The sequence below is a fragment of the Bombina bombina genome, chromosome 4 (assembly GCF_027579735.1).
Source record: "Bombina bombina isolate aBomBom1 chromosome 4, aBomBom1.pri, whole genome shotgun sequence".
NCBI classification, from domain to species: domain Eukaryota; kingdom Metazoa; phylum Chordata; class Amphibia; order Anura; family Bombinatoridae; genus Bombina; species Bombina bombina.
Window position 1 is genome coordinate 1,196,636,477 of NC_069502.1, and position 27,421 is coordinate 1,196,663,897.

General features: G+C 36.7%; 1 protein-coding gene across 1 annotated transcript in view; it reads left to right on the plus strand.

Moving 5' to 3' along the window:
- KCNK5 (potassium two pore domain channel subfamily K member 5) overlaps nt 1-27,421 on the plus strand; it is a 59,640-nt gene that overhangs the window by 634 nt on the left and 31,585 nt on the right. The window lies entirely within an intron of this gene.

Below are 27,421 nucleotides of genomic sequence, written 5' to 3' on the forward strand. Positions count from 1 at the left end.
ATATATATATATATATATATATATATATATATGTTAAATACAATGTATATCTACATATTGCAATTTTATATATATATATATATGTGTGTGTGTGTGTGTGTGTGTGTGTGTTTTTTGCAATATGTAGATATACATTGTATTGAACTAATAATGCACACAAACACTTCTGAAAAACAGCTTCTGCCTTTAGATTTGCAACTTCCAAAACACAAGAACAAATAATGTCTACAATTCCTGTTTATGATCAGGCAACAGCAGTGTCTGTACAATTTATATATTTAGGTAACTTTTTACTCCACATCATAAAGTTTCAGGTAAACTCAGTGCTTTGTTTTCCAACCAACTAATCTTCCATCAACACTGCACTTGTTCTGAATAAGCTGATATACAACTCCTTTACTAATCCCTTTACTGAGTTGTGCTGCATTTTCTCTGCTACTCTTCCCAAGAAATTACCCCTGGGTGTTACATCATATAAAACTCCCACTGGCAACCCTAATACATAACCAGTGACCCTGATCTCACAGCATAAGGATCTCTACCAAATCCATCTAAATGAGCACATTTATTTCCTGGTGATATTGACCTGTGTGTATTTTTTATTAAAACTAACATTTGTTTGCCAAGCAATGTGATTTGACAAGTTGTATTTTCAAAATAGCAGCTATAGTGTGTATGATTATTTTATTATTATTATTTAAGCACCATTGCAGTCTAGTAATGACACAATAGCAAGGAGCTGACAATGTTATTTCTTTATGTAATGGAACTATATTCATAACAAGGGCATCAGAGGTGCTCTGGTCTTTTTGTGCCCCAGTTTTATTGGTTCACAGAGCTATTTCAGTGCACCACAAACCTTGGAAGACCAATGGAAAGTTTTTTTGATTGACAATTTGTGGCAAAGAATTCACATGTACAACATGAGAAATTAACTATTAAATCAGTAAAGTAGCCATTGCTTTGTCTCAGCTATATTTTAATTTAAATCCTTTACTGCTTACTAGATAGGGTTGCAGCACTGTTGTGTTACTAAGGAAGTTATAAATAAACATTCACCCCTTATACAGGGTGCCCCATTCTCTTGTAACTACTGTTTAATAGAACTACTGAAGTCTCAAGCAGGTGCACAGCCTTTTATTTACATCTATACACAGAGTGCAAGTAATAACTTGCAGCATGTTGTTTATATTTAGATGATATTATTTTATGTAATTACTAGTCTGCAGAGCCTTCTGCTAAAGAACTAGATTGAGTAGCCTCTCCTGGAAGTTTCTTATTACACCCTGCTGCAAGTGGGAGCACCCTGGCAATGGAATGCAATTAATTTAGCTATAAATGGTTAACATGGTAGACAATAATGAGAAGTTAGTGGTTTATCCGAGTGCTTGGGATAGGTGGGGAAGGTTGTACTTGACTGCGGGGCGGAGAGAGGCTTTTGGCTGTGCTGTTGTGGAAGCAAGTGCACTGAGGCCTGGTGTCTGGTTATTGCAGAATAATGAAGATGTTCCTTGGTGGGCTGGAAGTTGCTAAACTGAAAACTAACTGCTCCCCCACAGTGTATTGTAGGTGTGGTCAGATGGGTGATTTCTCAACAGATACTTGAGTTGGAACTGATCCCTGGCACTGGCTATTCTGCTGCTGTCAGCGGAGATGAGTGGACAAAAAAAAGCTAAAGTGTACTGAAATGAGGAAGTAATTATTATTAGTATATGTATATATATATATATATATATATATATATATAATGCATCTTTATAGCTAACAGCAATAACACTCTCTCTATAGTATTTTTATTTGATGTCAGGTGTGTGTGTGAAAGTTATTTTGTAATTAAAAATCTAACGTCAGAGCTCGAGTGCTGTCATACCTGACTCAGAGCTGGTTATGGGGTCTATGAACTCTTTTGTCTTCAGTTACATCAGACTGATCTGACTCAGACAGGTTACATGAGATTATTTCCTTAAACCTTTTAATAGGCGAGTCCTTCTGTTTCACAGGTAGCTTAAAGGGACAGTAAAGTCATAAGTAGACATTTTATGATTCAGACAGAGCATACAGTTTTAAACAACTGTCCATTTTACTTCGATTTCTTTGCTTCCTTCTCTTGTTATCCTTTATCTAGGTAAGCTCAGGAGCAACATATATATATATATATATATATATATATATATATATATATATTTTATAATAATATAATCGATTTGTCTTTGGCTCACTCGTTTTTTTTTTTTTAACAAATTATACAAAGAGAATGAAGAATAATTTAATTTATAGAAGTTAATTAGAAAGTTGTTTAAAATAGTATGTTCTTCTTAAATCATGAAATAAAAATATTGGGTTTCATGTCCCTTTAAGAAAAGGTTTTATAAATGATATTTTAATGCTTTCACTGCTCGACTTGCAGACCTCTGTGGCAGCCAAGTTAAAGGGCTATAAAATCCCAAAAAATCCTGTCGGGATTCAGAGCATACAATCTTTTAAACAAGTATCCCCTTTACTTCTTTTATTAAATGTGCAGCATTCTCTTAGTATCCTTTGTTAAAGGAGCTGTAATGCACAACTGGGAGATAGCTGAACACATCTGGTGAGCCAATGACAAGAGACATATATGCAGTCACTAATGAGCAGCTAGCTCCCAGTAATGCATTTCTGCTCCTGAGCATACATAGGTATTGTTTTCTACAAAGGATAAGAAGAAAATGAAAAGTAATTTGAAATACCATTCTCCATCTAAATTATGAAAGGAAACAAATTGGGTTTCATAGCCCTTTAAATGAACATTCTAGTGTAAAAATAAAGTGTTCCATTTCATAAAAGTATTTTTAATTCATGCATAATAAATATTTTTATCAGCTTTTAAACTGTTTTGTTGTTCTGGGACACACCCCTTGAATGTTATTGATCTTACTTCCTTTGCTGCAGCCAATTAGGAACAAATATAAACAAACTCTGTACCTTTCAACCAATTACAGCATAAAGAAGTGTCAGGGTTCAGCATTCCACAGAATGTGCTCCAGCCTTTCTGGTGGGAGTTTAAAGGCTGCGATTTTCAGTTACATTACAGGAAAAGCAGGCGAAATAATAATAATTGTGTTTCCAGTGATTTGTTATACCGGTTGCAGAGTTTAAAATTTATGAGAAATTGCTTCTTCAGGTTTATGTGTATATGAAATGGCTGATTTTGTTCTTTGAAGTCAGATTACACTTGGAGCACAAAATATCACTTCCGCGAAAGCGATATTTGCACTCAACTTAGTAATACCAGTACACGCAAATGTGCGCTGGTATTACAAGTAAGGAGCAATGCAAACACAACCTCGCGTTCGCATTGCAGGGAAGCTTTGCACTCATGAGAGCGCACTTCCATAGGCGTCTATGGGAGCCTCGTTTTCATGCCGTGAGACACGGTATAAGAACTAGTGCAGCGAAGGGGTTAAGTTGTGCAGCAATGGGAATCAAGTTTAAATATATATGAATATTCACTTATGTGTATATATACATATTAATGCATAAATATATATGTATAGGGAACACACAGTCCCCATAGACCGCAATGTAAAGGCACTTTTCAGTGCCGTTTTTTTTCTAACACCCCACACCTGCTCCATTTAACCCCTGCTTAGTGAAGTGTTTTTTTTTTTTTTTTTTAAATAAAAAAAAGTTAATGTTTTTTTTTATTTACAAAAGGCCACCACACTTTTTTTTTTTTTGGGGTGGGGGTGGCATTTAGTCTGACCTCTTGTAATGGCTGGTCATTTATCGCACGCCCAATTAAACTAGTGCTCAACTTCTATCCCTATCCGAATCTAGCCCTAAATGGGTGAATTTTGCAGAAAAATATTTCCTTATTTTACCACTTTCTGTACACAAACACATCTTTGTTAACTGTCTGTAAACCAAAGCCCAATATTTAGAGAGAACAGTTGAAAATGAACAGTGTATTGCTCATTTCTCCTAGCCCCCACTGGGAGTGTAATTTCTTCTGCTGGCAATGTTTACACAGCTTTTCTATAGCCAATATTTAAGAATAGAAACTTTCAGTATAGGTAGGATGCCACAGGCAAAACCAGTCATTTCAAGTGGAAAAATAAAGGTAAATTAGATATTTCTGAGCCAACAGACTACAGGAGGTAAAATTGATAACTGGGAACAAATTAAAGCGGATTACATTGTCCCTTTAATAAAGTTCATCATTTGTTGTGTCTCTACTATATTAACTCTTTAATCCCCTGGCAGAATTGCACTGGATCCAGGAAACATTTATTTTTATGCCACATTCAGGTCCTAGTAATTCAGCTGGGCGGTGCTGGAAGATACCCACTGGGCCAAGTCATTTGTAGCCCTGGTACAAGAAAGCAAACCAGACGCCCCCCTGTTGACATGTTGTCACTGTATTATTTTGTAGACAGAGTAGCACATTTGTTAACACCATTAAATTAACACCTATATTGTGCTGCTTCAGTCTCACATGGTTTGTAAACCATTTCTGTCTTTTTTAATACTCTAAATCCTTTTGTTTTTGGCTCAGTGCTGCTGAACAGAGAGAACAATAGGTCTTTATTTGCACCCTCACAATAGACTGAATCTGTTTAAACCCTGGTGACATGTCTCTTATTCAAATACTAAACTCTCTCATCCTAATTTCTACGCTGCTTTTTATAAGCGTTCAATTTGTTTATCGTTACCCCCACCAAAAAATAAATCCAGGACATGAGCTCCAGAAAAATCCAAAATATCTATGAATAGAGGAAGTGAGGGCTTTAGTTTTTGTTTTTTTAATATATATATATATATATAGTATATGATTAGGGTTGCTTGGGATTTGATAAAATGCCGGTAAATGTTTAAGGCTAATTCTTCTTTAAGGGATATTGGTGTGTGATGTTATCACAATCATTCATTTTATATATGTGTAGTAAATTGTTTGCAAAAAGCTCCATTGTCTTTATTGTTCATCTCAAATAGCTTATTTTTCCTGTTTTAACTGTCACTTGTATATTGTAAATGTAAATACTGCAGTATTTGATATAGAAAACCTTTTAAAATGAAAGGCAGCAGCAGAAATCAACCACCTAGTTTGTGGGGAGGGAGAGAGAACCTAGCCCATGTTGAAAGTATCTTCACCTAAGTACATTATGATTTTTTTTTTATCAAGAAAGATAAAAGGTAAACCAGTTTAAAGGGACATTAATCACATCTTGTGTTTCTTATTTAAAAACAAACAAACCCAGTGCTAGTCTCATGTTCCAAAGAACTGTACTTGAAACAGGAAGTGTATGTTTGTTCACAACACGTTTGCTCATTGGCTAATAAGGGCCGCACAGTTCTAGTGGTGGTCAGACACTTCTCAAGCATGGCACTAATAATGAAAGTAATACCATGTTTGTTTTTTCTTTGGCCTTCCTTGTGAGGCATAGCAAGTACTCCTGCTCTCTAGACCTGGCATTGACTGTGGCACTAATGCACAACCCTGTAATGCAGAGTGTCCATCTCACCTCTCTTGTCAGGAAAAACAAAAATATCAGAATTTTTTTTTTTTTTTTTTTGGCACATTTTCTGCAAAGTAACACTAAACCACACAGTTAATTCATATGTAAGTTACATTTGCCAAAGGCTGGCACAGTGACTGGAAACCTGACCCCTTGTCCAGTGAAGCTGAAAACATTGCAAATCTTCTCAGCTGAAGACATTTTTTATGGGAGACTGCACAGGATGCTATTTGATACCTATGACACTTAGGGCAGGTACTACTGATTGCCCCGGCTATGTGAGATTCAATAGTTTAAAAGGCCAGTAAAGTCAATATTAAAAAAAATAAAAGGTTGCATTCCATTATCAGGGCATCCACATTCTTTTTATTTGCACACTTTCAGAGGCTCCAACTGATCATTTGCAAAAGTACACTGTGTATGTGACTGTGCATGCGTGTATGTGACTGTGCATGCGTATATGTGACTGTATGCGTATATGTGACTGTGTATGCGTATATGTGCATTATGTGCATTTTGTCATTGGCTGTCACATGATACAGGGGGAGGGAAAATTAGATTAACTTTCAAATTTGCCTGAAAATATTGTACTGCTTAATTCAAAGTAAGTAATTCTATTGCGTATTTGTCCGTTTTTCAGTTCTACTGTATTTGGTTGTCTGTTATTTCAGCATAGCATCTGGACACATACTTTTTTTGCTCCGTAGCCGTACAGTGTAGTCTTCACTGGCAGCCAAGGGCTAAATCATATGCAATGAATTAAATGGACACTGAACCCAAATTTTTTCTTTTCTTTTGTGATTCAGATAGAACAGCAATTTTCAAATTTTCTTCATTCTCTTGGTATCTTTATTTGAAAAGCAAGAATGTAAGTTTAGATGCCGGCCCATTTTTGGTGAACAACCTGGGTTGTTCTTGCTGATTGGTGGATAAATTCACCCACCAATAAACAAGTGCTGTCCAGGGTCTGAACCAAAACACACACACACACACACACACACACACACTCTACAAGTGACATAGGACATGTTTAGAATGTCTCCACGTTGTATAAATTCGGGTCAGAGGGCTAAATAAAGGTATGATCCCACTATCACTGCATGGGTAAATGTAACATAAACCAAATAACTATAAAAGAAAAGACCTTTTCAAATATAAAATTATTATTATTTTTATGATGAATCAAGTTGTTTTTTTTGACTAACCAGCCCATGAAACTCTGTAAAAAATGTATGCATCCTGCTTTTTCATAAAGGTGAGTCTCAGCCAATAAGGGTCTGCTGCTGATAAGATAATTGTATTCAAAGCTGCAACAGGAGCACCCTTTTAAATAGGCTGGGGTCTTTTTCTTTCCCATTCCTAACTGTAAAGCTGATTCCTACTGTTGTGTTTTTTTTAATTTCATAGCTTTTATAAACTCAAAACTGCAGTATCAAAATTTCTGTATAGGAGGAATTTTCAACCGGCATCATCAGTTGGCTGCAATGGGGTTAACAGCTATCTTGCATGCCTAACGGATGTGTTGGCTGCTCAGCATTTGTGCGCTTCATGTAGTTGAGAGGAACAAAACAGGCACTAAGTTACTAGAATCCCAAAACATTACAAGATACTGCTGTTTTCCAATCAGACTCTCTTCTTTCAACAGTTTTAAATGTTTTTCAGTCTAGAACTGGCACAGGCAAAATCACAACATACTGTATCATTTTCTAAGGGAAGAAAAAAAAGAAACTGTGCTGATTGTGAATGGAAATAATTCTGCTTTTTGTGCTTTTTTTATAAACTATGGCGATTATTGCACCTGCTGCTGAAAGGGGAAGTTTAGTTTTGCTGATAGTGAAATCAGATTTCCTGTTAGAGTCACGGCTGAAATCTAATACTGAGTGTGAAAGTAAATCTTACAGGCTCTGAGAGATTCAGTGGGGAGGTTCTGCCCTGGCTTGTCTGATGCTACAAAAATGCAGAAACAAACCTTAAAAAGCGGGAGAATCTTTTATTTTTTTTTTGGCATATGTGTTTGAGTCAAGGTCAGGAACCTGTTATTTTAGGAAGTGGTTTCCTGTCTCTCAGTGGTTCTTAAAACTATGGTTAAAGGGACGCTCAAGTCAAAATGAAACTTTCATGATTCCGATAGAGCAACAATTTTAAACAACTTTAACAATTCAATTAACAAAATGTGCACAATCTTTTTATATTTAACATTTTAGACTCGCCAGCTCCTACTGAGCATGGGCAAGAAATTACAGAATATGTTTATATGCATTTTGTGATTGGCTGATGGCTGTCACATGATAAAGGGAGATTGGAAATAGACATAACTTTTACATTTGTCAGAAAAAAATCTACTACTTATTTGAAGTTCAGACTAAGGGGTCGATTTATCAAATGCTTCGTGCCCCTAAGACTGCAAGTTCTCACAAGAGAACTTGCAGTCCGTATGTATGAAGCAGTGCTCATCAGATCGCTGCTTCCCTAACTTCTTCGCCACCTTTTTATTTCAATCTCCCCAGTCTCGTCTGACCGGGAAAATTGACAGCTCCTGCCCGCGCTGCACAAGAGCGCAAAATTGCATTCTTGTGCAATGCTATGTATGCCCCTGTTCGCCGTAGCTTGATAAATCTAGCATTGCATTGTCTTTTTATCATGCATTTGTTGATTATGCAACCTCTTCATAAATGTTGTGAACATTACTCCTCACTCAGCTTTTTGTTTCTCCTGCTTGAGAGTGCAGTGTTGCTACTTCGTTAGGGGAAAACATTGTTGTAGTCTACTGGCCTGAAGATTAAAGTGAAGGTCAATTTTCAGCAATGAGTGCCCGGTTTTTAAATACTTTTAAAAACAGGGGCACTTTCATTAATGAAAATTTTACATTGCACCGGATTTGTAGAAATACTTACCTTTTTACTTCTGCAAACCCGGATCGGCGATCCCAGCCTCAGTTCCTCTGTACTGACGTCAGAAATGACAAAACCGGCTTCCTCCAATCATGGCTTGCACCCCAGAGTGTCCATCTCCTGATGCCCGGCTGTGATTGGAGGAAGCCGGTTTCGTCATTGCTGTGGTTGTACAGCAGGAAGAAGAAGGGGGGGGGATCATCGATCCGGCTTTGCAGAAGCAAAAGGTAAGTATTTCTAAAATCCGGTGCAATGTAAATTTTCATCAATGAAAGTGCCCCTGTTTTTAAAAGTATTTTTAAAAACCGGGCACTCATTGTTGAAAATTGACCTTCACTTTTAAGGGACACTGATCCCCAATTTTTTCTTTTGTGATGCAGATAAAGCATGCAATTGTAAGCAACTTTCAAATTTACTCCTATTATCAATTTTTCTTCGTTCTCTTGCTATCTTTATTTTAAAAAGAAGGCTTCTAAGCTAAGGAGCCAGCAAACTTTTGGTTCAGTACCATGGACAGCACTTTTTTATTGGTTCCTCTGTACTGACGTCAGAAATGACAAAACCGGCTTCCTCCAATCATGGCTTGCACCCCAGAGTGTCCATCTCCTGATGCCCGGCTGTGATTGGAGGAAGCCGGTTTCGTCATTGCTGTGGTTGTACAGCAGGAAGAAGAAGGGGGGGGATCATCGATCCGGCTTTGCAGAAGCAAAAGGTAAGTATTTCTAAAATCCGGTGCAATGTAAATTTTCATCAATGAAAGTGCCCCTGTTTTTAAAAGTATTTTTAAAAACCGGGCACTCATTGTTGAAAATTGACCTTCACTTTAAAGGGACACTGATCCCAAATTTTTTCTTTTGTAATGCAGATAAAGCATGCAATTGTAAGCAACTTTCAAATTTACTCCTATTATCAATTTTTCTTCGTTCTCTTGCTATCTTTATTTTAAAAAGAAGGCATCTAAGCTAAGGAGCCAGCAAACTTTTGGTTCAGAACCATGGACAGCACTTTTTTTATTGGTGCTGTCCAATCAGCAAGGACAACCCAGTTTGTTCACCAGAAATGGGCCGGCATCTAAACTTAGATTCTTGATTTTCAAATAAACATACCAAGAGAATGAAGAAAATTTGATAATAGTAGTAGTAAATTAGAATGTTGCTTAAAATTGCATGCTCTATCTGAATCGCAAAAGAAAAAAATTGGGTTCAGTGTCCCTTTAAAGCGATATTCAAGTGCAGAGAAATCTGGGGCTCTATAAATTGTCCTGAAAGTTTGTTTTGCAACTTTGTAATATATTTCTTGTTCCAAAGTATATATTAACAAGAGCGCTAGAGAGCAGCGCTATTTCCTGTCATGTAGTGCTTCGGCATGTGCACGCTACCTACCTAGGATTGTGATCTAGTTGGGCTCTCTAATTCTTCTGTGCCTTGCAGCCAAATCTGTTGGTGCTTTACAAATAACGATAACAATAATGCTGTTTGGCTTCACTTTGTCAGGAAACTAGGTGTCTTTCAAAAGAACTAATCCTTTCTACTTTAGATAGAGATGCTATTGCCATGTTGACTGTTTTGGAGTATTTTCGAGGTACAGACCTGAGCTCCGTTACAGAGGGTGAGGGTGGTTGGTGTCTCTAAAAGTTTTCACAAGAATACAAGGAGCGGTTTCCAAAGAAAAAACAAACAACTCTGGCATCAGATGTCTGTGATGCAACAGCCCTGGTTACAAAATGAAACTATTTATCTGTATAGATATTTGCTTTTGTCTACCTCCCTAATAATTTGCTTTATAATTACCATACTTTAATGCACACATTTTCAGGGCAGGTTAGGAGCTACAAATGTAAACTCTCTCCTTTTTATAAAATTGGATCTGGAATGTTAGTGATATTTTAGCTGGAGTTGCGCTATAACTTATTATAGATCTAATTGGATACTATTAAATATGAAACTCAAAGTCACCGCCCACTTTAAAAGTCAATTTGTCTGTGAGCTAAATATTTGATCTTTTCTCCAATCAGCGATCTCCACTTTGGGTGCCTTTTCTTGTAGCTAGAGTGCTGATTGGACAACAATTCAAACATATAGCTCATAGAAAATGTTACTTTTGAACTGGGCGGCGGAGCGCAGGAAATTTGAGTTTCATGTCTATATTAAAAAGTTATTAGCTCATTACAACTAATTAAAATGTATCTAAATATCATGAAAACTCTGACTCTGTTTTTATAAAGGGGGGAGTTTACCATCACTTTAAGCTATGCAGTTCTCAGAACTAACTGGTGATTGGTGGTTACACAGATATGCTTCTTGTTATTGGCTCATTCAGTGTGTTTGGCTAGGTCCCAGCAGTGCATTTCTGCTCTAGAGCTGACTCTAACTATGTGTTTAACATCTGCAAAGGTGTTAAACACAAAGTCTACTCCAGAGGAGCAATGCTCTGCCATTCAGGTAGGTGACTTTTATTTACCTGCAGAGAAATTCTAACCTAGATATAGATGAGTATCATTACAGCATTCTCTTATTGCAGATTTTGTTTACCTTTTTAAATTTGTTAAAGAACCAATAAATCACTTGCTGCTGTAATTGGCCATTTCTGCTCCCCTGACCTACATACCTGTTTGGTTTTGGTTCTCCTTGATGTCCTCACCTCCTTAGCCACAGCAGTTAAAAAAAACAAAAAAAACAGGAAGATGTGACAAGTTGATAATCAACATTCCTTCTATCCCTATGTGGGGTTTCTTACCTTCTTCCCCTCCTTCCTTTAGCAAACAAACCTTTAGTTTGATTTATGTTACATTACAGTCTGCTAATGAAATTTCTTTGAATTGTTTATGCGATTCCAACGCTCTGTGCACATCAGACGTGTCTTTTTCATGCTTTATTCTTTGGAACCAAATATGTAAAGGGACCGTATCAAAACGCATCTCTGACATCCATATGAAGAAGCTGTTTACAATATAGAGATTTTAGTTTGTATTAAATGTGCATTAAAAATCTTAATTGAAGCTGTTTATTGATTTTGAAACTAACAGGGCATGTCTGCACCACCAGACCATAGGGTAGATAGGATCAGGATGTGTTCCTGTCGTCTAAGGGAATCTTAAAGGGACACTGAACCCAATTTGTTTCTTTCGTGATTCAGATAGAGCATGCAACTTTCTAATTTTCTTCATTCTCTTGGTATCTTTATTTGAAATGCAAGAATGTAAGTTTAGATGCCGGCCCATATTTGGTGAACACACTGTGTTGTTCGTGCTGATTGGTGGATACATTCACCCACCAATAAACAAGTGCTTTCCATGGTCCTGAACCAAAAAATAGCTTAGATGCTTTCTTTATTTGAAAAAGAAGGCAAAAGAACAAAGGAAAAATTGATAATAGGAGTAAATTAGAAAGTTGCTTAAATTTGCATGCTCTATCTGAATCATGAAAGAAAAAATTTGGGTTCAGTGTCCCTTTAATTATTATTCTCATTAGTAGTAGTAGTAGTAGTGTTTTTTTTTTTTTTTTTTTTTTTTTTTTTGAAAGTACAGGAAAAAAGACAAACATTTAATATCATTTTTATAGATAAATGAACATTCTGGATGAAGTCCAGACATTGAGACTGGGGTGGACACTTTTTTTCTGAAACTTTGGAAGCCACTGATTGGCAATCAAGGGTTTTTTGGCTCTGTCCTGCACATAACACAATGATGGGGTACAGTAATGAAGTCACATGATGGATAATGTGTTCAGTTTATGATATTTGTTTGGGGGATAATAGGTTTAAACTACACAAGAAGTTACTGTTTTATTAAAACATATTTATTTTTTTATTTTGTCCCTTTTGGCTACTTTATTACTTAAAGGGACGTTATAACTAAACTATCTGTGAAATGGTTAACCATGTATAGTTAAAAAAAAACCAAACCATTATGCTTTCATTAGTTATTTCACATGCATTTTCTATAACTTACCACTGAAATATGCTATTTTTACACCGCTCTGGAGAGACTGGGCTGCATCAGATACTATTCATATACCTGAATCTGCAACATGCTTCACAGTGATCGCTTAGTTAGTGCAGGAACTACTTTTATATCTGAGGCTTTTTAAGAGTTGTGTCCCAGGAATACAAAGCAATGGAAATTTGTGCATTATCAGAATAAGTTTTAAATAGCACTGTTATTATTATTTTTTTAGAGAGACCTTTTGCTGTGCAGTGCTTGGTTGTGGAATAAATACTATGTGTATGTGTGTGTATAGATATATATATATATATTATATTATAAAAACAAAACTTAATGTCCAATTAATAAATTGCACTGTAATGTATTCTATAGGAACAAATGGTTTTCCAAAAACAATCATTATCTTATTTAAGAAGTTGTGGGAAGACATGTTCTCAGACAGGAAACCTGTCCACCTGCAGTCGTCTTCAGGGATGCAGCATCTGCTGGCGAAATTCAAGGCCGTTATTCTGCTTCCTGCTCTTGCACCACCAATAGCACTAGACCAGGGGTTATCAATCATCTATGTCCAGGAGGATTTTAAACTGCTTTGGAGGTTAGAAAGCTGCTCTCTAAATTGCATTTGCAGTGTTATAAATGAGCCACAGGTATAAGAAGCTGATTTCCCCCCCCCCCCCCCCCCGGATAAGACCCTAGGATGTTTAGTGTCTGATTTCACACATTACTTTTTTTACATCTGTCTGTAGATAGATTTGTTAAAGGGACATTCAAGTCAAAATTAAACTTTCATTATTCAGATAGAGCAGCAATTGTAAACAACTTTCTAATTTACTTCCATTAACAAAAGGTGCACAGTCTTTTTATATTTAAAGTTTTTGAGTCACCAGCTTCTATTGAGCATGTGCAGAATAAACGTGTATGCATTTGGGATTTGCTGATGGCTGTCACATGGTACAAGTATGCATTTGGGATTGGTTTATGGCTGTCACATGGTACAGGGGGAGTGGAAAAGACATAACTTTTTAAAATTGTCAGAAAAAAATCTACTACTCATTTGAAGTTCAGACTAAGTGCTATTGCATTGTCTTGTTATCTTGCATGTGTTGATTATGCATATCAGTGTTGACTGTTCCTTTTACCTTACACAACAAACTTATATTTTATGGACAGTTTACCTAATGCTTCTGTAGAAGAGGCAATAGATAATTGCATTAGTTTTACCTTTCTAGAAACCAAGAAAACAATGATCTAGTGATTGCAGCGCCCTTGGTTTAACCCTAAATCTAACAATGATGACTTGTGTGATGAATGTGTTTAAGACTTGATATAATTAGTTCATGATCATTCAATTTTCTTCTTTTTGTCTTTATTAAAGGGGCAGTACACTATAAAATTGTTTTTATATGAATGTGTTTTCAATGACTTGTTCTACCAGCTGCAGAGTATAAAATTTATGATAAATTGCATTTTTCGGTTTATTTGTGTACATGAAGTAGCTGGTTTTGTGCTTTTTAAACCACAGCCTATTACAATGGGTTGAGCTTTTGGTAATATCAGATCTCATTATATTATCACTTTATGTACACAGACTTGCTTCCTTATCTTATTTGTATAGAAAATCAAAGCTCAATACTTGGAGAGAACAATGGAAAATTATCATATTATTACTTAATTGCCCTGCCCCCCACTGAGGGTGTAATCTCTTCTGCTGGCTGTGTTTACTTAGGCTATTCAATAGAATTATACTCCAGTATAGAAACTTTCAGTATAGGTTGGGAAACCACAAGCTAAATCAGCTATTTCAAATGCCAAAATAGTGGTAAAGGAGCTATTTGTAAACAATTTAAAACACTCCAGCAGGTAAAATAAATCATTGGGAGCAATTTAAAGGGGATAACATTTTGGGGTGAACTGTCCCTTTTAATTCCTTCAAGTGGCATTTTATTTAAGTTGTGATTATACATCAGACTTGTGCTGTGAATTAGATAAAGCATCTAGTGATTTTCATTTTGCACATTTCTTGTTCGTTATAGTTGTTTTTGAATTCCTTGTTATGTTTTCTGATGAAGGCTCTAGCTTTCCTTTTTATTAAAGGGACACTGATACAAAAATGAAATACTCTTAATTGGTTGGGACATGTTATATTTAAATTGGTTTCTCTAAACCATTCTACTCCTGAGCAGCAACTGCTGGTTGTGTCCTGTTCAAAAAAAGCTATGAGTTCTCCCGAAAATACTTTTAGTTCTATTCTTAAAGGGACACTAAACCGGGATCTGACAATCCCTGGTGACAGGGAGCCACTGGCACCTTAAAACTAGGACCATCTGCCCCCACCCTCAGAAGCCACAGCTAAAATTTAGCCTAGTGCATCTGGATCCTTTATAGGCCTCTTAGTTCTGAATTACCCTAATCATGGGTGCTGCCATATTGGAACCTAGGTTACGCTGCAGGTATCTGAAGGATGGTTACTGCAATTGTGCAAACTCATCAGCAGTGAAAATTAGATTTCAACATGTCAGCTACTCAGCACCCATGACTAGAGGGAGGCGGGGTATAACCTCAATACTATGGTTATAAAATGTATTTAGTGTTTAAAGGCACACTAAACCCAAATTTGTTCTTTAATGATTCAGGCAGAGCAGCAATTTTAAGCAACTTTCTAATTTACTCCTATTATCAAATTTTATTTGTTCTCTTGGTATCTTTATTGAAAAGCAGGAATGTAAAGCATAGGAGCCGGCCCATTTTTTGTTCAGAACCTGGGTTATTTTTGCTTATTGGTTTGCTAAATGTCAGCCACCAATAAGCAAACACTATCTATGGTGCTGAACCTAAAATGGGATGGCTCCTTAGTTTTAAATTCCTGCTTTTTTTTAAAATAAAGATTGCAGGAGAGCGAAGAAAAATTGATAGTAAGAGTAAATTAGAAAGTTGCTTAAACTTGCATGTTCTGTCTGAATCATTAAAGAAAAAAAATTTGGTTTAGTGTCCATTTTATGTCCCTTTTTTAACAAAATTGTCTTGAGCCCTGCACTAAACCCCTCTGATAACAAGTGTGAAGGTTTTTTTTTTTTTATTTAGTCACGCAACTTCCTTTTATTTATGTATAGTGTACAGCTATATTTATCTCCTACTCAATATCATTTTCCTCTTGTCTTTAGTCAAGAACACTTCAGATGGCCGCTAATGCATAGATCTAAATGCAAGTACTAGCGCTGTATTGCAATGTTAGACACCAGCATGCTCCCTATACGGAAGCTTCCGTATGGGGCAGGTTTGTTTGTATTTACTTCTAGTTCTTTCTGTTGTAACGACAGGACTTCCAGAGCTGTATATGTAACTGTACTTCCTGTTCCCAACATTAACGATCTAAGTGCTAAATACAGTGTAATGAGGTTGAAGTGTGTGTATGTATATGTGTGTGTGTGTATGTATATATATATATATATATAATTGTGTAATAAGATCGGTGATGTATATTTTATTAGCATTCTATATTGTCTTTTTTTTTTCTTTCTTGTTTGTAAGAATGTCTTTAGTGGTCTTCATCTTATCTCCTTACTGTGGCCAGTTACAGACCGGTATCAATGCGCTTCTGCATTGACCAAACAATCGCTATGTAGCATGTTGCAGGGTTTGAGTTTGGAGTTAGATTACAGGAAAATCTGGACTCATTAAACATTTATGGTTATACATTTTGAGGTTAGTATCCCTTCAATATTTCATGTTCTCTGTCTTTTGTGACCGCTTGAGATGAGGTCTGTACCATGTGGTCTTGTGTCCCGACTGGGTGACTCCTGTGTCTCTTATAGCTATTCTTCTATAGAAAGTATTGCAATCTGAGACTAGAAACCAGCCTGTGCTCAGCAAGCTTGTCTCTGCTTTATCGTTCATCTACTTGTTTGCTTTGCTAATTCCCTGGTATTTTTCCTGAGCTATGAAAGTAACTTAGGTCACTGCTTGTTTGTTCTCTTAAACTCATTTATTCTCAGTTAATATACTTGTACATTTGTTGTAGGAGGATGCAGTCCCTTGTTGTAGGAGGATGCAGTCCCTTGTTGTAAGGAGGATGCAGTCCCTTGTTGTAAGGAGGATGCAGTCTCTTGTTGTAAGGAGGATGCAGTCTCTTGTTGTAAGGAGGATGCAGTCTCTTGTTGTAAGGAGGATGCAGTCTCTTGTTGTAGCAGTCTCTTGTTGTAAGGAGGATGCAGTCTCTTGTTGTAAGGAGGATGCAGTCTCTTGTTGTAAGGAGGATGCAGTCTCTTGTTGTAAGGAGGATGCAGTCTCTTGTTGTAAGGAGGATGCAGTCTCTTGTTGTATCAGTCCCTTGTTGTAAGGAGGATGCAGTCTCTTGTTGTAGCAGTCCCTTGTTGTAGGAGGATGCAGTCCCTTGTTGTAAGGAGGATGCAGTCTCTTGTTGTAAGGAGGATGCAGTCTCTTGTTGTAAGGAGGATGCAGTCTCTTGTTGTAAGGAGGATGCAGTCTCTTGTTGTAAGGAGGATGCAGTCTCTTGTTGTAAGGAGGATGCAGTCTCTTGTTGTAGCAGTCCCTTGTTGTAAGGAGGATGCAGTCCCATGCTGCATTTTTAGGCGCTAGAACAGAACTGATTCTCTGCATAGTCCTGAATTGGCTGAACAAGTACATATAAATGTTGTAGTTAAAAATGTGTACCTTTTGTAGACTTCAGAGCCCAACAACAATGATTATTTACAATGTATATCATGTGTAAGCTATCTGGCTTACATGCATATTAGGTTTGTTTTGCAATATGCCAGCGGTTCATATAATGACAGATATCTTATAATGTCAACAGAAATGAGAATGTAAATACAGGAAACCTAGAATTGACAAGTCCTGGGCGACCGGGAGCCACACTCCTAAAATCTTACTGTCATCTCATGAGTATTTCAGATTAGTTAATTCTCTATAAAGGCAAATAAATAAACCTTGCCTGACTCCTCAAGAACATTTCTGCAAATTCCCCCCCCCCCCCCCTTTATCACCACACCAAAATGATGCCAAACTGTGTGTTTATGTAAGTGTTTGGTAAGTATGCGGTGTGCACACTGTGCGAATACATTGTGCATATACACACTGCGCATACACTGTGCATATACACCATGCAAATACACACTGCGCATACACCGTGCAAATACACACTGCGCATACACCGTGCAAATACACACTGCGCATACACTGCATATACACCATGCAAATACACACTGCGCATACACCGTGCAAATACACACTGCGCATACACTGCATATACACCATGCAAATACACACTGCGCATACACCGTGCAAATACACACTGCGCATACACTGCATATACACCATGCAAATACACACTGCGCATACACCATGCAAATACACACTGCGCATACACCATGCAAATACACACTGCGCATACACCGTGCAAATACACACTGCGCATACACTGCATATACACCATGCAAATACACACTGCGCATACACTGCATATACACCATGCAAATACACACTGCGCATACACTGCATATACACCATGCAAATACACACTGCGCATACACTGCGCATACACCATGCAAATACACACTGCGCATACACTGCGCATACACCATGCAAATACACACTGCGCATACACCATGCAAATACACACTGCGCATACACTGCGCATACACCATGCAAATACACACTGCGCATACACTGCGCATACACCATGCAAATACACACTGCGCATACACTGCGCATACACCATGCAAATACACACTGCGCATACACTGTGCATATACACCATGCAAATACACACTGCGCATACACTGCGCATACACCATGCAAATACACACTGCGCATACACTGCGCATACACCATGCAAATACACACTGCGCATACATCGTGCATATACACCATGCAAATACACACTGCGCATACACCATGCAAATACACACTGCGCATACACTGCGCATACACCATGCAAATACACACTGCGCATACACTGCGCATACACCATGCAAATACACACTGCGCATACACCATGCAAATACACACTGCGCATACACTGCGCATACACCATGCAAATACACACTGCGCATACACTGCGCATACACCATGCAAATACACACTGCGCATACACTGCGCATACACCATGCAAATACACACTGCGCATACACTGTGCATATACACCATGCAAATACACACTGCGCATACACTGCGCATACACCATGCAAATACACACTGCGCATACACTGCGCATACACCATGCAAATACACACTGCGCATACATCGTGCATATACACCATGCAAATACACACTGCGCATACACCATGCAAATACACACTGCGCATACACTGCGCATACACCATGCAAATACACACTGCGCATACACTGTGCATATACACCATGCAAATACACACTGCGCATATACCATGCAAATACACACTGCGCATACACCATGCAAATACACACTGCGCATACACCGTGCAAATACACACTGCGCATACACCGTGCAAATACACACTGCGCATACACCGTGCAAATACACACTGCGCATACACCGTGCAAATACACACTGCGCATACACTGTGCAAATACACACCATGCGCATACACCGTGCAAATACACACCATGCGCATACACCGTGCAAATACACACCATGCGCATACACCGTGCAAATACACACCATGCGCATACACCGTGCATATACACACCATGCGCATACACCGTGCATATACACACCATGCGCATACACCGTGCATATACACACCATGCGCATACACTGTGTGCATATTCACACCATGCGCATACACTGTGTGCATATTCACACCATGCGCATACACTGTGTGCATATTCACACCATGCGCATACACTGTGTGCATATTCACACCATGCGCATACACTGTGTGCATATTCACACCATGCGCATACACTGTGTGCATATACACACCATGCGCATACACCGTGCATATTCACACCATGCGCATACACCGTGCATATTCACACCATGCGCATACACCGTGCATATTCACACCATGCGCATACACTGTGTGCATATTCACACCATGCGCATACACCGTTCAAATACACACCATGCGCATACACAATGAGCCCCTAAAAGGCTTTAAAGGGACAGTATACACTCATTTTCATATAACTGCATGTAATAGACACTACTATACAGAATAAGATGCACAGATACTGATATAAAAATCCAGTATAAAATGGTTTAAAAACGTACTTAGAAGCTTCCAGTTTAGCTCTGTTGAAAAGGTAGTTGGAAAGCCCACTGCAAGGGGCAAATAAGACACTCCCCCCTCCCCCCTTCTTTTGCATATGAAAAGACCCTTTACACAAACAGGAGCAAGCTGGAGAAGGTAGCTGACGGTATTCACATAAGACTTTAGGGCTTGGTTAGGAGTCTGAAAATCAGAGCAATGTTCTTTAAAAATAAGCAAAACTATACATTTTAAAAAAAACTAACTTTATGGGCTTTATAAATAGATCATCTACAAAACATTTATGCAATGAAAAAATGAGTGTATAATGTCCCTTTAATGCACAAGTGCACATAGAAAACACTGTAATGTGTTAGAACATTTTATTATTGCGCTATTGCTTGTAAATTCAGAAATGCACTACTGGGAGCTAGCTGAACACATCTGGTGAACCAATGAGCTAACTTTAGCAGTGCATTGCTGTTCCTGAGCATACCTAGGTATTATTACTTCGTTTTTTTTTTTTTTTTACAAATATTGGCTACATTTTTAGCCAGATGGTCAGTAAAATCAGCATCCACTAAAGAGGTCCTGGGGAGAACACTGCATACCATTGTGACATGCTAAAAGAACTAAACTGGCTGTCGCTAGAATCCAGACGCACCCTCCATCTTTCCTGCCTTGTCTTTAAGAGCCTTTCTGGGAAGCTCCCACCCTACCTGAGCAGAATGCTCTCCCCTGCTATTCCCACCTCCTATAACCTCCGATCCAATAACAGCACATTATTTAGCTTGCCTCAATACAAAAAAAAAGCAGCTCGATCCTCCTTTTCCTACAGAGCGCCACAATTATGGAATGACCTCCCTCACACTTTAAAAACTTCCCCAAGCCTAAAATCCTTTAAGAGATCCCTCTATACATATCTCAAAACAGAATGCTCCTGTCATGGATAAATATTTCATACCTGCTCTATGTTAAATGTTTGCATATAATGTGTATTTTTATTATTGTTTTTGTATTTTATTGTACCCTATTGTATCAATGCAATGTTTTGTGATCCCAGGACATACTTGAAAACGAGAGAAATCTCAATGTATCCTTCCTGGTAAAATATTTTATAAATAAAATAGCATATACAGAGGAGGTGTCTGGTGCACTATAGTACAGCAAATAGTTCAAAAACTGCTGCCATATAGTGCTCTAGAAATGGGCCACCTCTTCAGCATATGCCTCTGGTTTTCAACAAAAGAAACTTTGATAATAGAAGTAACTTGCTGCAAATCACATGCTCTGTCTGAATCCTTTATTGCAAAGTGTTTTAGAATAGTATACATTGTCTCCCCTTTTTCTTAATGCAAGATATTCTAAATTATATATAATAATAAATACACACACAATTGTATATAATAAATACACACACACACAATTGTATATAATAAATACACACACACAATTGTATATAATAAATACACACACACACACACACACAATTTTGTATATAATAAATACACACACAATTGTGTATATAATAAATACACACACACACAATTGTGTATATAATAAATACACACACACACACACACACACACACAATTGTATATAATAAATACACACACACACACACAATTGTGTATATAATAAATACACACACAATTGTATATAATAAATACACACACAATTGTATATAATAAATACACACACACACAATTGTATATAATAAATACACACACACACAATTGTATATAATAAATACACACACACACAATTGTATATAATAAATACACACACACACAATTGTATATAATAAATACACACACACACACACAATTGTATATAATAAATACACACACAATTGTATATAATAAATACACACACAATTGTATATAATAAATACACACACAATTGTGTATATAATAAATACATACACACAATTGTGTATATAATACACACACAATTGTGTATATAATAAATACACACACACACAATTGTGTATATAATAAATACACACACAATTGTATATAATAAATATACACACACACACACACACACTTGTATATAATAAATACACACACACACACACACACACACACACACAATTGTGTATATAATAAATACACACACAATTGTGTATATAATAAATACACACACACAATTGTGTATATAATAAATACACACACACACACAATTGTGTATATAATAAATACACACACACAATTGTGTATATAATAAATACACACACAATTGTATATAATAAATACACACACACAATTGTATATAATAAATACACACACACACACACACAATTGTGTATATAATAAATACACACACAATTGTGTATATAATAAATACACACACAATTGTATATAATAAATACACACACAATTGTATATAATAAATACACACACACACACACAATTGTATATAATAAATACACACACACACAATTGTATATAATAAATACACACACACAATTGTATATAATAAATACACACACACACACAATTGTATATAATAAATACACACACAATTGTATATAATAAATACACACACACAATTGTATATAATAAATACACACACACACTTGTATATAATAAATACACACACACACACACACACAATTGTGTATATAATAAATACACACACAATTGTATATAATAAATACATACACACACACAATTGTGTATATAATAAATACACACACAATTGTGTATATAATAAATACACACACACACAATTGTGTATATAATAAATACACACACACACAATTGTGTATATAATAAATACACACACACAATTGTATATAATAAATACACACACACACACACACACACACACACACTTGTATATAATAAATATACACACACACACAATTGTGTATATAATAAATACACACACAATTGTATATAATAAATACATACACACACAATTGTGTATATAATAAATACATACACACACACACAATTGTGTATATAATAAATGCACACACACACAATTGTGTATATAATAAATACACACACAATTGTATATAATAAATACACACAATTGTATATAATAAATACACACACACAATTGTATATAATAAATACACACACACAATTGTATATAATAAATACACACACACAATTGTGTATATAATAAATACACACACACACACACACAATTGTATATAATAAATACACACACACAATTGTATATAATAAATACACACACACAATTGTATATAATAAATACACACACACACACAATTGTGTATAATAAATACACACACAATTGTGTATATAATAAATACATACACACAATTGTGTATATAATACACACACACAATTGTGTATATAATAAATACACACACACACAACTGTGTATATATAAATAAACACACACACAATTGTATATAATAAACACACACACACAATTGTATATAATAAATACACACACACAATTGTATATAATAAATACACACACACAATTGTATATAATAAATAAACACACACACAATTGTATATAATACACACACACAATTGTATATAATAAATACACACACAATTGGGACTCTAATACCACATGCACAAGACTTTCTCTCCCTATGCTGGGCTGTGTGATGTGCTGCAGATGCCAGTAGCATGAAATGGGATGAAATCTGTTTTTATTTCATGTGCAGAACAAAGTGCTTCTCTTAGACACATGGCAGTAGGACTGTTGTACTCCAGTCGCCTCTGTTTATAAATGGAAAACTTGACATCAGCTTCCTGCACTGGCTCTTTGAAGTCCTCGTTAATCTGTGTCATCTTCAGTGCAACATGTGTGTCCCACTGTTGGGTGTCGCCGTTGCTTATCTTCCCCTCTGCAGATCTCCTCGGATCATGCGCTGCGCGTCCGCCTCTGTTACTTGTGGCTGATTACCATAGTAAAATAAATTAGCCCTGCAGGGTTGCCCTGTGACATGCTGTCGTACGCAGGACACAGGGGTCCTTCTGGGCTATTGGCTGTGAAAAGGTTTTTATGTTTAATAAAAAAATATATATTCTGAACACTGAAGCTAGTAGTAAAAATATGCAATTGCTAATACTTGTTAGTGTCAAGTGGAAAAAGTGAAAGTTGTTAAGGAAGAAAAAAATATATCTGCATAAAGATGTGTGTGTGTGTGTGTTTTTTTTTTTTTTTTTTTTTTTTTTTTTTTTTCTCTCTTCAATGGACATAATACTCATATGCTAAATCACCGGAAAGTGATGCATCATAACTGTAAAAAGCTGAAAGGAAAATAACACCTAAACATCTCTATGTAAAAAGGAAGGTATTTTACCTCAAAATGTAATCAGCTTACCAGAGTAAGTGTTCTGTAAAAAGCTTTCAGTTACTGCCCAGCTGCAGGTGTGTTAAAAAAAAAAAAAAATGAACAGCAGCCAATCGGCAGTGCTGATGTCATGAACTGTTTTTCTGTGATCTCATGAGATTTCATAGTAAACTTCCTTAAACTGAAGGGGGAAATAACATGAGTGTGCATGAGACACGCTCCCTTGCAAGTCCCAGGACAGGCATACTGATTGGCTGCTTAAAGTTCTTTACAGTGGGGTGTGAATACTTAGGAGATTTGAAGTCAAATATCTTTCTTTTTTACATAGAGATGTTCAGGTGATATTTTCTAGTCAGCTTTTTACAGCTATGCTGCATCACTTTCAAGTGTTTCAACATTTGGGTATCATGGCCCTTTAAAGTAAAAATGTTGGTGCTTCCTACAAGACATGTCTCCAAAAATCCTTTATCTTCCCAGTTAGTGCCAGATACAAATAAATCCTGCACCAATCAAGTAACCACCGTAGTATGTTGCAGGGACACTAAAAAAAAAGCTGTAATATGGAAAACTGTAGTTTTTGGCTTTCATAGTTCTCTATATACATAATATGTACTAAGACTTTTTTTTATGTCCCTTTAGTCAGAAGGTAAAGGCAAGTTGGCAGTTATGACCATATTTCTTTGTTTCAATTCATAAACATTTGATCTGGTCCTAATATTCAGGTAGCTGTTCAATTTAGACAGAGTTTCTATATTCACATTTTACATCAACCACATGTGCTGGATAATCATACAATGTGTTAGAACATGCAACCATTCCTTCTTTGCTTTAAAATCCATAACGGACAGTAAACCCCTTTGGATTTTTATATATAGGTCTTATTCAAGTGGGTATTAAATAAATCCTATACTACTAGATGGTAAATAGTGATGATAAAAACACCTTAGTTCTGCGCAGTCAAAAGTGTGAAAATTAAATGTCTATTTGTTTTAAGTGACTTAAAAGTGTAAAAAAAAAAAAAAAAAAAAAGTGATATATGTAATAGTGCAATAATATAATAGTATATAACAGTAAGCTAACTGAACACATCTGGTGAGCCAATGACAAGAGGCATGTGTGTAGCCATCAATCGCTAATTGCCTTCTCCAATGGCCAGCTGATTCTCAGTAGTGCACGTCTGCTCCTGAGCCTACCTACATATGCTTTTGAACAAAGTAAATTTGATAAGCGAAGTAGTTTGAAAAAGTCTCTCTGAACCATGAAAGTTTTTTTTTAATTTTGTCAAACTGATAGATACGGTCAGTGGTAAAGAAAAAATAAATTGTGTAAATATCTACGTTGTTGGAACTTTTTCCTGGGGGTTAAAACAGGGGATAAACCAGGACAAGGAAAGCTCCATAATACGGGACAATACGACCAATACATGTCCTTGTGTCTTGCCCTCCTGTGGGCTAAGCCCAACCTGTCTTTTCCCACAGTGATGACGTGGGTCAGAGTAGAAAAAGGAACCGAGCTGAGAAAGACCCCTTTGTTACAGATTTCATTTACACACAGGGTTTTCATTTTTCTCTGAATGGAAACTTCCCATAGGGAGAGAGAGTAACTTCTGATGATGGTAAATGTGACTTATCTATGTGTTTTATTCACTCGTATTTATTCCATTATTTATTTTTATTTTTTAACTATATGAATTTTGTGCGTTTTTGTAATATAGCTGTTCCTAGGCATATGGAGTGTGACTCTCCGCAACCAGAATATTATCAGACATTTCCCATTTAGCGCCAATATCAACTTTAAACCGGCATTAAACACTAAGGGCTAGATTATGAGTGGAGCGCAATATTGTGCTTACACAAGCGTGCTATTTGCTCTCCACTCAGTAATTCCAAGTGATGCGCAATGCAAACGCGACCTTGCGTTCGCATTACCTGGAAGCCAACTGCTCACAATTGGAGCCTCGTTCCCATGCTGTCAGACAGTGAAAACCACCTAGGGCAGAGGGCAAATTGTGCAGTGTTGGGCAGCAAAATTAAAAATAAATAAGCTATAAGCATATATTTAGAGTACAAACTCAGTCCCATATTCACCTCACATCCCCTCACTTTAAAGGGACAGTCTACACCAGAATTTTTATTGTTTTAAAAGATAGATAATCCCATTATTACCCATTTCCCAGTTTTGCATAACTAACACAGTTATAGAAATATACTTTTAACCTCTGTTATTATCTTGTATCTAAGCCTCTGCAAACTGCCTCTTTGTTCAGTTCTTTTGACAGACTTGCAGTCTAGCCAATCAGTGCCTGCTCCCAGATAACTTCACGAGCACAGTGTTATCTATATGAAATACGTGAACTAACACCCTCTAGTGGTGAAAAACTGTTAAAATGCAATCTGAAAGAGGTGGGCTTCAAGGTCTAAGAAATTAGTATATGACCCTCCTAGGTTAAGCTTTCAACTAAGAATACCAAAAGAACAAAGCAAAATCGGTGATAAAAGTAAATTGGAAAATTGTTTAAAATTACATGCTCTATCTGAATCATGAAAGTTTATTTTGTCCTAGAAAGATGCTGATATTTTTTATTTAATGTTACTCTTCTGTCCTTTTTATTTTGGGGGCAATTAGGGCAACTTTCTTTCATTACCCAAAGTTTTTACCTCTGGTTAATGAATGCTAGCGCTAAGTGTAAAATTGAGTTAGCGGTAGCTGGTAAAGGGACACATTTGCCTCTTTACCAGCGAACGTAAAGATAGCGCCTCACTCATAATCTAGCCCTAAATAAATGCTTAATATAATTATATTTTCAAAGCAAAGATTAGCATGAGACCTGGTTACTGTCACTGCTGAGCCAATTAGAGACACTGTTATTGAGTCACTAGAGCGAGCAACCAATGACTGTATGGAATATAACCGTGTTCAGTCTGGAGTCGGCCCTTCTACTTTTAATAGGAAACAGGGAAAAAACACAATTTTAAGATTTAAGTTAAGGGAAAGGGGAATTTGTTTATAATTACAATCTCAAGGTGTTTATAGGGACATGAAACCCAAGATTTTCCTTTCATGATTCAGATAAAGCATAGAGTTTGTTTTTTTATTTTTTTAACAGCTTTCAAATTTACTTCTGTAACCAATTTTGCTTCATTCTTTAGTATCCTTTTATTGAAGGTGAAGCAGTGCACTATTGGGAGCTAGCTGAACACCTCTGTAAGCCAATGACATCAGGCATATATGAACAGCCACCAATCACCAGTTTGCTTCCAGATCCTGAGCCTTCTGCATTCCTGTACAAACAAACCTTGTCCAGCACTGGGGAAATAATGTGTGTGCACGTGTATGTGCGCGTGTGTGTGTCTGGTTCTAAAGTTGAAATAAAACAAGAGGAAATGTGCAGAGCTTTCAAGAGTTTTTAAAATGCATTTGGGAGTCTGCACTAGACTTTTGGCTAAATACAGTTTCAGGGCTCCTCTGTCATCACCTCTTTTGCTGGCACACTGGGAATAGGAAACCTTTGCTTGGTGTTGGACGCACATCAGCTTTAGTTTAACACCTGACACACTTGGATTCTGTTCCGCACAAGAAAATGTCAGGCTTCTCAATGAAAACTCAGCGAAGAG